This window comes from Choristoneura fumiferana, chromosome 12 (assembly GCF_025370935.1).
Source record: "Choristoneura fumiferana chromosome 12, NRCan_CFum_1, whole genome shotgun sequence".
Taxonomy (NCBI): Eukaryota; Metazoa; Arthropoda; class Insecta; order Lepidoptera; family Tortricidae; genus Choristoneura; species Choristoneura fumiferana.
In genome coordinates, this window is record NC_133483.1 from 3,211,605 (window position 1) to 3,229,037 (window position 17,433).

Here is a 17,433-nt window from a genome sequence, read left to right on the forward strand (position 1 = left end):
CAGGTTTCCTCACGATGTTTTCCTTCACCGCAAAGCTCGTGGTAAATGTAATTCCACACATCAATTTCGAAAAACTCAGAGGTGCGAGCCGGGGTTTGAACCCACGACCCTCTGCTTGAGAGGCGATAGGTCAAACCATTAGGCCACCACGGCTTTTTTGAATTTCGGCTCACTGAATTTGTTAAACATAAAATTAAGTTTGAAACATATGAAGAACAAGAAATTTGTGTACTCACGCGCACCAGAAATATGAGAATCAAGTTTCGCCCGAGGTCTAAAATAGAGAAACAATGTACTAGAAACCAGACTGTTAGGTTGTTTAATAAACTTCCTGTTGAGCTAAAGGGTATCGTACCATATAATATTTTTTAAGATAAATTAAAACAATTTTTATTGAGAGGGTGTTTTTACAGTATTGACGAAATATTTGATGAAATGTAAATTTATAGATAGAGTATAACTGTTGGATATATTTGATGTATTTTATTTTATTTTATTGTTAGCTGTAAGACATTCAAACACAATCATGTATTGTAATAATAAATAAAAAAAAAAAAAAAAACACGACATTCAGTCACTCAACAGCCACGCCACAGACCCAAAAATCAAAATATAGCGTGAAAGCCGCAAAAGATTGTTCAACCACGTTACAAATCACAGTAACGTAAATCGGAACGCTCGATCAAGTATTTCTTTCTCAGTCGCACTTACGAGTTCGAGCAATAGAAGTTCGTGTCGTGCTGTCTCTTATACTATTTAATACGAGAGCGATACGAACTTCGAGTTTCGAGTTTCGTAGTAGCCCAGCAGTATCGAGATCGTTCCATTTTCAGTAATCATTTAGCTTTGTATATCACACAAACATGCTCTGGAAAATGCCTAAATATACCCTAAAAATATGAAGCCCCTAAAAAAATCACATGCTCCTTATTTTCCCCCTAAATTTAAGGGTAAGACCCCTAAGTTGGCACCCCTGATTCCCTCCCATCACATCACATCGCATATTTCACTTTTCGGGTTTAGGGAGTTAGTTATTTAGATAGCAGCGCCTGTCTAAAACGTTGAGAACCTTCCTCTGGTTGAGAATAACAAACCAAAACGTTAAAAATCGCTGCTGAGACGCTACACAGCAAAGTAGATATGTATATGTCTTCCAAAACGCACCTCTGCGTTTTGTTTGCTCACTCTGTAGGCTTTGTAAATCGAAAGTCAAACTACGGGTGACACCTCTTTCCCGGCCGGGATAATACCGGGATGGAAATACCGACCCTGTTTTTCGTGTACGCGCCCATAGAAGCTACTGTCAGTTTCTATGGGCGTGTACACAAAAAACAGGGCTGGTATTTCATGTCGGTGTTATTCGGGCCGGGAAAGAGTGCCACCCCAAACTACGTCTTGTTTTTGTAACATGAATGAATGAATATATAACATTAATGTAATATTGATTGTAATTTAATTATTTTCGACAGGACATCAAATTATTGTAACATGAATGAATGAATATATAATATTAATGTAATATTGATTGTAATTTAATTATTTCCGACAGGACATCAAATTATTGTACATCTATATATTCAATTTAATATTTGTATATAGGAACTCATGTTTGAGAAATAAATTATGTTTATTTTTATCTTTATCTTTATGTTTTTTTTTTCTTTATTATTTGGTCTGCCGTGTGATGGCCCCGCTCCCAATGTAATGTGTACCTAAGAATTTCCTACTTAAGAGTCCAATTTTCTTCTGATTCGTCACGGGCCCCCCTAATGTAGTGAACCCAAGAATTTCCTAATTAGAATCGAACTTTCTTTTTTCTTTTTGAATACTTACGGCCTACTAAAGGTTAAATTGTGTGAAAATTAATACTCCCTGAGTGATTTTGCATAAGCTTCGTAGATCCTTTACCTATGTTTACTGTTTACTTATGTTTATGAGTAGGTTATAAGGTAGAGTCATTCACGATGACGCGTGCCGTGGTTCTTATTACAATCGTGGATGAATCTCGTTAATTGCGTACTTTTAGCGCCATCTAGTGGCGAATAGATTAAAAGATCTAGTACGTTAGCGCTGACGCCTATACCTGGTCTACACTACACCTACTGTACTGACAACTTCCAACTCTAGCTTTGGCAGGTAATCCGATAAGATACGAGTAAGGCTAGTGCCTGGTAGAGGTTTCTTTACACTGACTTTCTTTCAGTTTTCAATATAAATTGTGTCTGTACTCTCTGGAAAATGACCGAAATCTGAGTAGAGTGGAGTTCCTTCTTAGGAATGTTTTAATTAATGAAAATTGTTTAATTAGATATAATATATATTAATTTATTATGTAGGTGTAGGTATCTAACTACAGGCTGCCCTGCCACAAAGTAGTAAATCGTAAATCAGTAGGTAATTTAATTAATTAAAGTTAATTTCTCGGTTAATACCTACTGCGGCGTTTGTTATATGAGCTACAGTAATTTTATATTTGTAATCTATTCATTCTCTAAGTCAGTGTATCGAACAAGGCAATTTTATCGCTGTCTCATGGTACCTACGAGGGCAAAATTTCCTTGGTACGGAGGCCTGCGTTTGATGCACATCAATTTTGTATCTATCAGATAATGTAATCTAATAGGGCATATAGGTAAAACTCTGCGCAGGGGGCGACACTAGCGCAAACAAACCTTCATAACAACGTCATTTTCTCGCCATAACAGATCATGACCAAAGACAAATTAGTACTTACCTATATAAATCATGATTATATTTATTAGTAACAAAATAACATTATATTTACATCGATAGTAACGGTTGAGCTATATTTCCAAAATTAATAATTTAAATATGGCATTAACTGTTTACGGTTTTATGCTAGTGTACTCTGAAGACCAATTTACTTGTGCTTGCCGCCGCGGTCACCGCGTAAAGACAATGTTTGGTAATTTAGTAGATTATCTGATGAAAAAGCGTTTAATCGCGTAAAAACAACCGAGGCTTTAAATAATTTGTTATTTCTTTAAGATAAATATATAACTATGTGCTGTGAATTTGGTATTGTATTGCATATTTTCATAACCAACAAAAAGTTGGAAACCCCAGACTTTGTCACTTCAAAGTTGAATATCTCAAAATCGGCTGAACCGATTTTGATGAAACATGTCTAAGAATCATCGCTAGAAAACATGGTTTCACATAAAAAAACCGCATTCAAATTGGTCAACCCGTTTAAGAGCTACGGTGCCACAGACAGACAGACAGACAGACAGACACACATAGCGGTCAAACTTATAACACCCCTCTTTTTGCGTCGGGGGTAGAATCGAACCTTGCATTTAAAGCCAACTGTCGGAGGCAACCTTGTATATACTCCATTTATTTTAACATTTGAAACTTAACCGTACATTTTGCACACGTTTTTAAAATTAAACAACGAAACAATATAAAATTGTGTTAACTTCTATAATAAAAACATACCTAATAAATATCGCTAGTTAATAAATGTACATGTAGGTATTTTTAGTCCATTTGTGTCAAAAATACCGAGAAATGTGTGTTACAATTTGACTGTTAATTCAAGCCTTAAATTAAACGGAGTTTACATAGGTATAATTGATAAGGCCCGCCTTACTGTTCTGTATTTACTGTGCGTATGTTGAGCTCGTATATATTGTCGGGCACGTGTTCGCGGATAATTCCCTGAAGAGCGATAAAACGCCTTCTCACTGGAAGAGATTGAAAGGGTAATTTTTATTGAAATAGGGAACAGGCGATAAGATGAAGGCGGCGTGAAATATTTTTAACCGACTTCAAAAAAAGGAGGAGGTTATCAATTTGGTTGTTTTTTTATGTTTGTTACCTCAGAACTCCGACATTTATGAACTGATTTAAAAATGTTTTTTTGCGTTCGTCTAGGAATGTCTTCAATTAGGTCCTATAAGCACCAAATCAGGATCTGATGATTGGATCTTAAGGAAATCGAGGGATCTCTTCAAATATTGTAGGGACAGCTACTTATAGTAAATTAGATATATTTAGTAGTAACTCGTGCATCTTGAAAATCATCATTTGGTGATGCTGATGAAGACCACAGTTGACCATCGGAGTTACTACTACTCTATAACAAGTATTTCACGGGTTGAATTTTAATTACTTTAACACAGTTGCTAAGCAATTTATGCTCCTAGGCACCAGGACTCCTCAATAATGAACGTCTCTGCATCGGAAAAAGCAATCTTACGTAAAAGGTGACGACGAGCAGTTGATATTAAACTATTGTATCTTAGATTATTTACACTAAAAAGCGCGAAAAAAAAAATTATAACAAAAAATTGAACCGACTACACAAAACCATGAAAATTATTTTCTACCAGTCTGAAGTCGGTCGGAGCCCAATATAAAGTGCGTAGGTGAGGTTGATGACTAGGTCCACTCCTGCTGGCTCGTGCTGAGGCACCGACCGACACTTCAGACTGGTAGAAAATTATTTTCATGGTTTTTTTGTAGTAGGTTCAATTTTTTGTTATAAATTGTTTTCTATCAAGACGTTCGCTAACGTACAATATACCTTACTTATACCTAGGTACGGGCATTAAAGTAAGGTGTTTCACATATTTTCTTTATCTATAAATTTATTAATACCAATTGGGTTTTAATAAACTTATATCCACCCGCATGCACCCGAAGAGATGGGCACTGGTTGCAACGGTTTGCAACGGAGGCGCGGCAGACCGAGACTGAGGTGGCGGGACGAGGAAAACAATAATGTACAACTCGGAATGTACGCAGAATAATGTACGACGTGATAATCCGAAGCATTATTAATTCCGATTATCATGCCGTACAATAACATGGTCGCGCACAGTTTAATACATCAGTGGTCGCGCATTATCAGGGCGTACAAAATATTGCGCGCGCTGTACCTAATGTACGTAGTGATAATGTATGACGTGATAATCTGAATCTAATCGATTTGAATGACCATAGATTTGCGTTAGGTTGTGTTAGGTCCAATTGTGACCACAATGCGCGAGCGTGCCGCGGCAGCGGCCGGCGATGCGCCAGGTTCAAAATTACGTTATTTTCTACTGAATTTATTAATATTCGGTGTGCACGAAAAAAATTGTCGGTATTTTCCCAAAAATAGGTCGAGCCATATTATAAGCACGGATTATCAGGCCGTGCATTATTTGAGCGTGCATTAACAAGTCGTACATTAACTACACCCGTGGGACGACTTGGACGCATCAGAAACGACTGGCAAAATTTAGCTGCCAACAGGGTTGGAAATTCGAGGGAGGCCCCAGAAAGTGGGGACATAGAAAATGGCTATAAAATATTGGTAATAAATATCAACCGGACGACCATATGCCAAGTGGTTAGAGAACCTGACTACGAAGCTTGAGGTCCCGGGTTCGATTCCCGGCCGGGGCAGATATTTGTATGAATAATACGAATGTTTGTTCTCGGGTCTTGGATGTTTAACATGTATTTAAGTAGGTATGTATTTATTTAGTATCCATAGTATTAGCTTTGCATAGTTTGGGACTAGGTCAATTGGTGTTAAGTGTTCCGGTGACATTTATTTATTTATTTTATAGTGAAGCGGTAAGTTTTGTCAATTTGGGGCCTTCCATATTACGTAACACAAATCGTGGCCATTTTGCCCCCCCCTTATCACACGAGTTGCTATGGAAATTGAAATTATTTTGTTCCTGTGTGACAAACGACCTGACATATCCCCCTACCCCAAATTGTTACGTAATTTATGGATGACCACTTGTTACCTGATTGTGTTTGTGTATGCCAATGCGTACAGTCACCATTAGATATTTCGGAACGGCCAAGGTAGTCAAAAATATCGGAGCATGAACTCTATTCTCAAGGCATTAGGGTTCATGCTCCGCGAGCTCTGAGCGCTCCGCTTTTGGCGAGTGTACAGTTCGTTTATTTTTACAAAACGCTTCACTGGCTTGCTTCTTTGATGTAAACAATGATGGCTTACTGCGACAAGGTTGTACTGCAGGTCGTTTACGTTACGGTGGTTTACCTATCCAGAATAGCATTACACGGCCAAATTACGCACAGTGGCAAGTGCCTCAACAATCCCTGTTCGTGACTGTACATAATAATATACATATTTATGATCTTGACTGTACTGCGTCATTAAATGCGAAACTTCACATAAGCGCTAAACATTTAAGATACTGTCAAGGCAAGATAATTTACTAAATGATTTATTGTTTAATTTCTTCGTTAACTTTGCCAATTACGTTAAAACGGTTGTGTTTGAGACAGCCGAGCGAAAGGAACGGCTTAAACGTTGTTGACGGAAAATATTGTCAAGACAACAGAGCTAACAGATAGAAAGAAAGAAAGAAGACATATATTCACATTAGCTTTTGCCTGCGGCTTCGCCCGCGTGGATTTCGGTTATCGCGCGCTGTTCCCTGTGCATTTTTCCGGGATGAAATAGTTATTTGTGTCACAAGGGAGCAAAATGGTGTATTTACGGCGAGGGCGTACATTGAATCCAGAATGTAGCTATATTCTGCAATAGAATCCTGAGCGTAATGAGGGATTCAAGTGTTAACGCCCAAGATGAAAATATTTTTGCTCCCGAGTGGCTCATCTAAATATTATTAAAGAACAAACAGCATAGAAAAAGGCGTGGCTTTACAATTATCAACTTCAAAAAATGGCATTTGCAATAAAACACTTAGAAAAGCCTTGAACAGAAAAGTGACACTTTGCTCCCTCTCTTCAGGGAGGAAAAGTTACTTTTCTGAAGGAGAGGTGTGAAAAGTATATTATGTCACTCCGGGCCCATAAACTATCCCTATGCCAAAAATAACGTCAATCCGTCGCTCCGTTTCGACGGGAAAGACGGACAAACATACAAACGCACAAACATACAAACACACAAACATACAAACACACACACACACTTTCGCATTTATAATATTAGTATGGATTAATTTATCTCAAACCGCCCCCCCCCGCACACATTTATGTTACTTACTAGGTAGGTAGGTAGGCTTATTAGCGTAATAAGAGCCCAAACTCTTTTACTCTGTTACATTAACACATTTGTTAATCTTGTATGGCGCTAAGTAAGTACGTGGCTGTAAAACGACAAAGTTTTTTTAGCGTAATTTAAAGTTAAAAATGCCCATAACAGCTCAACCATTCATCTCTGAACTCCGTTCAGCTTAAATATTTGAAAGAATAGAAAAGCTTCCTATTTTTAACCCCCGACGCTAAAAGAGGGGTGTCATAAGTTTGACTGCTATGTGTGTCTGTCTGTCTGTCTGTGGCATCGCAGCTCGTACCTCAACCGATTTGGATGCGGTTTTTTTATTTGAAAGCAGGTGTTCTAGCAATGGTTCTTGTATATGTTTTATCAAAATCGATTCAGCCGTTTTTGAGATATTGAGCTTTGAAGTGTCAAAGTCGGGGGTTTTCCAACTTATTGTTGGTTAGGTTATACGTTTAGGATCTTTATTAGGTACGCAGTATCCTTTTACGTTTATGTACTATCAGCCAAATAAGTGGTCTACCACCCTAAAGGTGATAATCGTTTGCATGTCATAAAACAATAATGCCAATAGACGTGTCTGTCAACTTGAAAGATCGACTTTAACGACATATTCATTTCATAGGAACTTGTTTCAAAATTGATAGACCACTTATTTGGCTGATGGTACGCATTACTACTTTTGGTAGTAGACAAGCAGTAAAAAGTTGTAACAAAAATAATAAAATAATTTAGGAATTTTAAGGCAGATAAACATAAAGTTAAAGCCCGTGTTTGTAGGTACTCGTAAACCGGCTGAAACTTTGCAGCAAGATTTAACGGCTCAGAGTTAAAATTGGAGACAGTTAAGTGGTAAACAAAATCACTTTCATAAAGGCCAATATAAAGTTCTAGTGATTTAATTAATCTTTTTAAGTGTTGTGGTACTGCGGAACTTTGATGCTCTTTTTTTTGACAAAACAAAAAACACTTGTCCAATACTTTTCGATGAAGTTACTGAAGGATTTATTATAATATTTTTTTTTACCGAGCACACTTATTTTTTTTTACTGAAACCATAAAAAAATCAAACCTTGTTTATACATACTAACCAGCATTGGAAGGGGCCAAATATTTCCTACTTCAAAGAGATTTCGGTAATGTAATTGGTCACTTTAACTGTCAATTTAGGTTGCGGAACATTAGGTACGACAACGAGCGAAGCGAGGAGTGTTAGATACAATCGCGAGAGCGAAGCGGGTACACCGCAGCAGCGACTGGCGAAGCGACGTGACCTTAGGAAATAATTTGGCCCATGCCAGTGCAGATTATGTAAGATGGTTATTTGCAGGGAACAAGGAGCATTCAAATATTTAAGAAATACGTTCTCTCTTAAGCTGTGTATCGACTTCGCGCGGAAACCATCGAATGGAAAAGCCGCGTGACAGCCAGGGATACATTAGGGGACAAATGTGCCACGACATAATGTGTCGGCGACATGTCAAGCGAAGCTGCCCGATTTCGCCTGACATATCTGGCGACATCGCGCGACTTATGTCGGTAGTGACGTCAGGTGAAGTCGTGCGACTTCAGGCAACTTCGCCTGACATATTTGGCTACATCGCGCGACTTAAGTCCGGAAATGCCGCGCCACTTCACCCGACGTCGCATGGCTACACGTGTCGCAGGACATTTGTCCCCTAGTGTATCCCTGGCTCTATGGATACCGTGCTGCCGCGATAAGTCGATACGGAGCTTTGTGTAACTACAATTTTGAGGCATAGAGGTACAAAAAAAATAAAGTAGGTAAATATAAAGAAATTCGCATCGAGACCACTCCAATTTTCATATAAATAACACATTGCGGTATCTAACCCAAGCTATAAACATTGAGCTGTTTATTTAACGCCCGTATTTATACCCCCACAAAATTACCTTTCAAAGTCAGATGAAGACAATCATTACAATAGAATAAGGCGTACCTATACACAATTTGGGCCCCGTTTACTGCCCTCGCACCGTAAAACAGCTCCCCCCATTATGGATTCAAACCAAGCAATATATCGCTTCTAGAGATGAATGAAACGGATAGTGGTTTGGCCGGATACCGGATACCGGATATTCAGCGGGACCGTTGGCCGGATAGCCGAATATCCGGCAGTTTTACGTACAATTAAATTAAGCTAATTCGAACATGCGCATGACACTACGTGCAGGTTGCAACTTGTAGAGTGTAATTTATTAACTTAGGGGCTGTTTCACCACCAATTGATTAATTTTAGCTGACAGATAAATATGATGTCGTTTCTGTTTGTTTTGTTTAAATAGACGCGAGACGGTATCAAATCTATCCATCAGTTAAAATTAATCAATGGGTGGTGAAACAGCCCCTTAGAATAATAAACTGATGACAATAATTGATAAATTCATAAATAAATACCAGTTTTTAATCAAAACTATAAGTTTTTTACCATCCGGTATCCGGCCGGATAGTACGCAACTATCCGGTATATTCAGCCGAATAGTAGGTACTTAAAACAGTGGCCGGATAGGCCGGATACCGGATACTGGCCGGATATCCGTTGCATCTCTTCGCTTCTTATGCCGCTCCAGTCCTGAACGTTTCGTCAGTTTGCACTCCTCTCTATTGGCCATCATCATCATCATCATCAGCCGGAAGACGTCCACTGCTGAACAAAGTCCTCCTCTTAGAACGCCACAATGAACGCCATTTGCATCCACCGGTTTCCCGCAACTCTCACGATGTCGTTAGTCCACCTAGTGAGAGGCCTGACAACGCTTCGTCTTCCGGTTCGCGGTCGCCACTCGAGGACTTCAACAATTATCTGTTCTTCGAGCGATGTGGCCCGCCCATTGCACTTAACCTGCATATTTTTCCTGCTATGTCGGTAACTTTAGTTCTTCGACGAATTTCTGTGATCCGAATTCTATCGCGGAAAGAAACTCTCTATTCGTATCCTTCGAGAACAGAGGCCTTATGGTCTAACTAGGGTCTAACACTTGGAGTCATAACTTGTGAAACTCATTTACACCTTTTAAGTAGTTCTTCACAATCAAAGGCTTTAACACTTTAAGCAACTGACCATTATTGCAAACAAACTCTTCGTTTACGAGTGCCTTGTTCGAAATTCAAATTGTAAAGAAACTTTAACAAGCCGTGCACGTCAGAACTGTTCGAGATACTCCGAATAACGCTGTAGGGGGATCGAGGTGTCAGGCCCGGATGGGCGGTTTAAAGGTTAACCCGAACATACCGCGGCCTCGCTGCCTGACCTATCCCGTAAATGTAAATGATTTTGCTACTTACTGGCTGTTAGTTATGTGGGGAGATTTGTTTACGATGTGGTATTAAATAGTTAACCAAATAACGCGACTAGTTCTTGAGGTTGAATGTACCTACTTAAAGATGTGGTGGTCTAGTGGTTCAAACCTGGCCCCAACTTTGAGTTTTTCAAAGTTCATGTTCATTACACTTGAAAATTTACAGAAGCTTTACGATAAAGGAAAACATCGTGAGGGAACCTGCACAAACCTGTGGAGCAATTCCATGGTGTGTGTGAATTTTCCAATCTTCACTGGGCCTGTGTGGGAACTACAGTTAAAGCTCGTTCTGAGAGGAGGCCTGCGCTCATTAGTGGTAGGTACGTATATCTGTTTCAAAAAAAAAAGTTATGGTGATTCATGCAAATTTGCGTCCACCCACTCCTAATTTTATGGCTAATGTGTTCATTGGTTGTCTGTGAGCCTGTGTTTCTGTGGCGTGGTTGTAGCTCCGTGTGAACACTGCTTTAGTCACGAGATTATTTTTTTCATACAGTTTTGCTTTTCTTATCCAGCGTTGTAATGCGAGATTTGCAGGCAAAGTTGTACGCGGTCGCCAACTTAGAGTTACGACTGGGACTTCGTAACTTTTTGTGTCGAGATATAAATTAACTAGGTTCCTTCACTTTTTCTTCAGTAAATGAAGTCAGTTTGATAACAAAAGGGTTTTATGGGGTTTGTTTTCTGACTAGCTTTTACTTACTGGCGGTCATCGGTATCAAGTCGCATAATTTCTGAAAGGCATAATGTAATATTTGTCATAATTACACTGAAACAGAAACAGAAACAGCACATTATTCGGAAATATTTCAATGTCCATCCCGTAAAACTCTATATAGGCTAGGTTTTATAACAATTCTGAACAATTAATTGGGTTCAGAGAAAAAGAGTTATAACAAACAATAGGTACATTACGATAAACATGTAATTATGACTTTCAACAATATTAAATGTTGTAACGGATAAGCGCTCGTGAGTCGCGTTGCTCCTTAGAAGGGCTACAAATTAGCCCGAAACATGTAGAGCTAAACTCGATTTAAGACGTGAGTTATCCGTTACAATATCATTTAATATGAGAGAGTCTCACGGTAATTTCAAGTTTAAAACTTTCAAAAATTACTTATGCGTCAATATTTTCTTCGGTAAGTAGTTGAATTTAGACTCCAGCATTTTACTAAATTCACAAAGGAAAAATATTATGTTGTATATACTCGTAAACCTGTTCAAAATTGATTTCATGCTTCTATCTCTAGATTTAGCGGTTGAGATTTACGGTTTATCAATATCAGATTAAAGCATACCCTATAGGTTATTTCAGAGATCCAGCAATTTATACACTAAATCTCATTTAATTCTGTCTGGCCGTTTTAATAATAATAATATAATCTTTATTTCGGAATACACAGGACTCCATAGATGATTAGTAACAGAGCTTATTTCCTAAAGTTAGTACTTAAAATTAATCAATTAAATTAAATTATATGAGCATTAATTTCATTTAACTGCACATGCCACCCCCTTAATCTGCCCAACCCAGTGCACAAGTATTGGGCAGTCGTACTTTACAGCAAGCACGCTCAGAATGCTGTTGGAGGTCAGTCTTATACGGTCCAGCAGCGAGACTATTTTCTTGCGCATGATCGCCGGAAACCCGTCCGTACGGGCCTCGCAGAACATGCCAGACGCGCTACACCTGCTGGGCAGGCCCAAAAGCATTCTGAACGTGTTGTTGTATTGAACTTTTAGGGCGTTGTAGGCCCGCTTAGTGTGCCGAACCCACAGGCTGCTCGAATAAAAACTCTGACAGTATGCTTTGAAAAGCGTTATTTTGACTTCAGTGGAGCATCGAGCAAACCTGCGGGCTATCATGTTTCCGCGAACCGCCAACGCCCTGCGCTCTCTTTCAATATCTTGGTCATCATTAAGATCGCAGGTAATAATGTGACCAAGATACTTAAAACTCTTTTACCTAACATGAAAAAGTACCAAATACAGACATGAATTTTCTCACGTTCATACTAATATTGTATGTACCTAACAAATTATACCTCAATTCTTTAGCAATTCCCAATCAAACCAGATACAAAGCTTTCGTACATCTGATTATCAAACATCCCTAAGTTTGTGGCAACCAATTAAGGAGGGATGGACAAACAAACAAACAATGGGCGACCCTCGTCAATCAGGCGCAGTGATCCCGGCTTTGCCACTGATATAAAATACTGGGTAACGCCTGGGGAATACCCTATTCATAAAACGTTACCGATTTGTTACATCAGTGTGTTTTAGCTGGGCCACGTCTCCTAAAAGATAATGCTAGAATGACCATCCATTTTTAACCGACTTCAAAAAATGAGGAGGTTCTATGTTCCAATTTTTTTTTTTATGTATGTTCACCGATTACTCAGTCAATGAGGGCTATCGCGAATGAATTCGCCGCTAGAGGCGCTAGTGTAGCGTGAGGTCTCCAAAATGTCAAATCTCATAGTTTTTGGGTGAGCAACGCGGGTTTATTTATAATAAGAATAAATTTGTGAATATTTTGCAATATCTGAAATTAATTATAGCAAATATGCGTTCCGGGGCAATGAATGTCTGTGTTCTGAGACAGTTTTGTCTTTCGGAAACCTTTGTCCTCCCTTTTTTCCGAACAAAACGGGGACTATGCAACACTGTGGTATGCTCGATATTTTTATGCTACGGTTTAAGGTGTATTAAATATGATTTTAATCTAAACTTTGTTTTCACGCCCGTAATAACAGACTTTGCAAGCCATACTTAAAAACCTCACGCAACAGTGCGGCATCTAGTGAGACAAAAAACGATAGCCCTCATTGTGGACTTATTTTCAAAAAAAAAAATTATTCGAAAGGGTACTCTTCTGAGGTGGTCCCATTGTCACCAAGTCAAGATCTGATGATGGGATCCTAGGGAAATCGAGGGCAAACCTCAAAATTTATAGGCACACCTATGACGATTTTGGCAATTTTAGCATTAAGATAAGCATTTACATTCAGAAAGTGTCACTTGGTAAACCGGACTTGATGAAGAAGACCGTAGATGGCCGTAGATGCTCGCGCGTCTATAAACGATCATGATTACTAAACCAAGATAAGCGACTAAGAAGAAGCTTTAAGTTAACGATTCTTTTGACTTGATCTGATGCTGAAGCAGGAAGGTAGGCAACGGAACTCTGTTATAAAACAACGTAACTAAGTCGTGTTTGGGCTTAATAGAATCGTTGTGAGATGTACTTTGGCTACAAATCACTAAAAAGTGAGAAATAAAGATTTTTTTTTAACAAAAAGTAATAGCCAATGGTGCGTGCGAAGTTCCCAATCCGCACTGGGCCCGCGTGGGAACTATGGCCTGTGCCCAGTAGTGGGACGTATATAGGCTGGGCTGATGGGATGGTGTGCATTTAAGTATGTTTTCTTTCGCCGTGTGGCTTATGGTAAATTTGCAAATGTAATTTCGCGCATAAATTCCAAAAAACACAGACGTGCGAACCCGGGCTCAAACCTACGATCTTCCTTCTGCTTTAGAAGAGGTCAAACCACTAGACTACGCCGACTTATTTTCTATGACGGTACAGAGAAGTTACATGCGTTTCGGGTGACAGGCTGTTTGTTTATTTGTTCATGCGCAAACGAACCTATATATTTATCTTCAGAACGGTTAAATCGATTATCGATCGACGATGGTTCTTAGATAGGTGTTATTACGTTTATCCGCTAGGGTTCGCTACAATACGATTTTTTAAAATTATTTAGTAGCAAAATCTTTATTCTGTGTATTTATCAACTCACCTCCACATATTTACCTAAAACTCTCTTTACGTTTATCTCAGAGTGCGTGACTAAAGCAACGAATAGATAACACGACAATTAAACGATAACGAATTTTGCCTTGATTAATTACACTTGGATTAATTAGGTATGCACTTTGAAATCCTAAAATACCACAAACTTTAGGTAATTTCAGAAATAGCTTGTAAATTTAACTAGGTATGCCTTTGTAGATTTGATTATACTTTTTTGAACATGAAACTACCGTGAGACTCACTCATATTAAATGATATTGTAACGGATAACTCACGTCTTAAACCGAGGTTAGCTCGACATGTTTCGGGTGTGCGTGTTGCGGCAGCCGCCGAGTCGCGTTCGTGTGCTCCTGAGAAGAAGGGCTACGAAATAGCCCGAAACATGTCGAGCTAAACTCGGTTTAAGACGTGAGTTATCCGTTACAATATCATTTAATTTGATTATACTTCGTTTTTTATCATTACAAAAAGGGTAAACAATCTTGACTAGACTTTTTATTGAAAAACATTTAAAAAAACAGTACTTAACTATTACTTATGATACCAAAAGCATGTAAATGATCATATTATGTCCTTGATAGTTGCTACATATTTGCAATGACTTAATTATTTATCAAAAGCGTTTTTCAATAAAAAGACACGTCAAGATCGTTTGCCATCTTTCTAATGCTAAAAAAATCGAAGTATAGAACTTGTTTGTGTGCTATTCAGCTTGTTTCTACTGTCAAATACTGGTGACGTTTTGTGTCGTTGATTAAATCAGCTGGGCTACTACGAAATTCAAAAATCGAAGTTCGTATCGTACCGTCCCGCTGACGCTATATTAATTAATACGAGAGTGAAAGGGACAGAGGGACAGTAAGATAACGAACTTCGATTTTTGAATTTCGCAGTAGCCCAGCAGGGAAGCTATTATGAAATTCGAAAATCGAAGTTTGTATCGTACTATCCCTTTCACTCTCGTATTTAATACTATAAGCGTCAGCGGGACGGCAAGATACGAAGTTCGAATTTTGCACTTCGTAGTATACGAGCAGTACGAATCTTGCAGTTTGGCCAGTACTTCAGGTTAGCATACAGTGTAAACTGGAGAGCTACACGGTACAGTTTAGAATAGTTTAACTTGACGACTTGTACGTTCCAGTACTTAGTTCGGGAGAGGGAAGGTGCCCCGGATCTAAGGGGGGGCAAACCGGGGCATTTGCCCGGGCGGCAGTTTCATGGGGGCGCCAAATCCTTGAGACAAGAAAAGAAGAAAATGCTACTCATTGGCAGTTTTAACAGTTTTTCTCAAACACTGAAGGGGGCGCCACCATCAAGGTGTTGCCCGTTCGAAAAAAACGTAGATCGGGGGCCGGGAGGTCATTCACGATGACGCGTGCGCGTGCCGTGGTTCTTATTACAATGTACTTAATATCTAATTTTGACAAAATCACGCGTCTTCGTGGATGGCACTACTATACACTGCTACGTTGTCGCTGACCGTTCTTGTTTGAGCTTTTATATAAATTTGTCAGAATGCAGACAATGACAAGGTACTTACTACAGTATGAAGATATCTTTTTTTTCCTCTGATATTTTAACGAGGCTTTAGCACACCAAATGTGACTATGTCAGCCTCAAGAATTCTTTGATCTCGACTATACAAAATACTAGTTGAGTTAGGTGTATAAGGAAAAATTTAGCTTCGCTATCCGCCGGTAGATGGCGACGTACGCCTTTTGTTTCAAGGTAACGTCAGGTCGCCTAGAAATACATAACTAGGCTTTCTAGTATTTACCGTTATTAAATAAATTAATTTCCGTTTCTTAATTTAAAATTTCTTATATTTCTTGTGAAAATTTCCGACATCTTTTCCAACTTTTTGAAAAGAAAACTTCCCTCTGTGAGTTTTTGTGTAGATTTCAATTAATTGATGAAGGGCGCTCAAGGTATCGCTTAGCCGATTAATCGAATCGATATCGAACATTCCTACGGTGTTGCCAGATGTACCACTTTTCCGCGTTTTACACCGCCTTTTATAAGGAGGTACGGCACACTCTAGGTGCGAAATTAAGACTTTTTACAGTTTAAATGTGTTTAAAGTGAAATAAAATGGGTGACACTATTTCCCGGCCGTAAAATACCGACCCTATATTTCGTGTACTTGCCCATACAAACTGGTGTCAAACTGACAAGAGTTTCTATGGGCGTGTACACCAAATATCATGTCGGTATTTTACGGCCGGGAAATAGTGTCACCCATTATATTTCACTTTTAAAAAAATATCGTAAAATATCGATTAAACGGTGTAAAATTATCGATTAGATCGTTATTTAATTTTTTCGATTAATCGATTACTTCTCGATAATTTTACATGGATTAATCGAATCGATATCGAGCATCCCTACCCTGTACCAGATGCTGATAAAGGCAATTTTTTCTAAATTGTAGAGCCTCATAACGTCGTATTATGAAGCGATTATAAAAAAAACTTGCACTAAATTTCACCTACTGGCTTGTCTTTAGCAAAGACAAAATAAAATGTATTACCATTTTTTTAATACTTTTTTTTTGTTACAACCGCCAATGGTCCGCAGCATCATTAAGCCGGTGTCAACTGATATCATGGCGACGGGGACTGAGCGAGACCATTAGTCCGCGCGACCCCGTGTCTGACCCGGCCTATGAAAAATAGTACTATTCGTTTGAGATGAACATTACGACACGAACAAACGAATGGGAACGTATAAGGTGGCAATCAATGCCAATGGTTGCCACAGAACTGATAGTAAGAAGAATAAATTTAATGTGTCACGCACGGGTAAAACAGCAATCTGGTTAACTTGGCCTTAATTTTTTTCTTTTGACTTTTGTATCGATCTAAAAATAGACTTTTGCAGCAATTGTTCTTTGAAACAAAACCGGCTAAGAGCGTGCTGAGACACCGGGAGTGGAGGGGACTGAAGCTGTACTGCTGATATGATGATGATTCAATATTAAGTTTTGATCGAGAAAGCCCGCTAGACTATGATATATTTTTTATTATCAAACAAAAAAAAATGAAGATATAGCCAATGGGTTTTCACAGAGGCGAAATATCGCTAGATGGCGTTAGTATCGAGCAGGTCCGTTTGACGTTTGACGTTTGCTTGTGATTGGCTCATTTAGTTATTTAACCAATCACGAGCAAACGTCAAACGGACCTGCTCGATACTAACGCCATCTAGCGATATTTGTGCAACATTTTTTAGCTCAGAACATTCTAGAACATTGACGCGCTTCATC

At 38.8% G+C, this 17,433-nt stretch overlaps 1 long non-coding RNA gene across 1 annotated transcript in view; it reads left to right on the plus strand.

Moving 5' to 3' along the window:
- The window catches only part of LOC141433143 (uncharacterized), a 228,072-nt gene that overhangs the window by 64,793 nt on the left and 145,846 nt on the right, over window positions 1-17,433 (plus strand). The gene's annotated exons all lie outside the window — the stretch shown is intronic.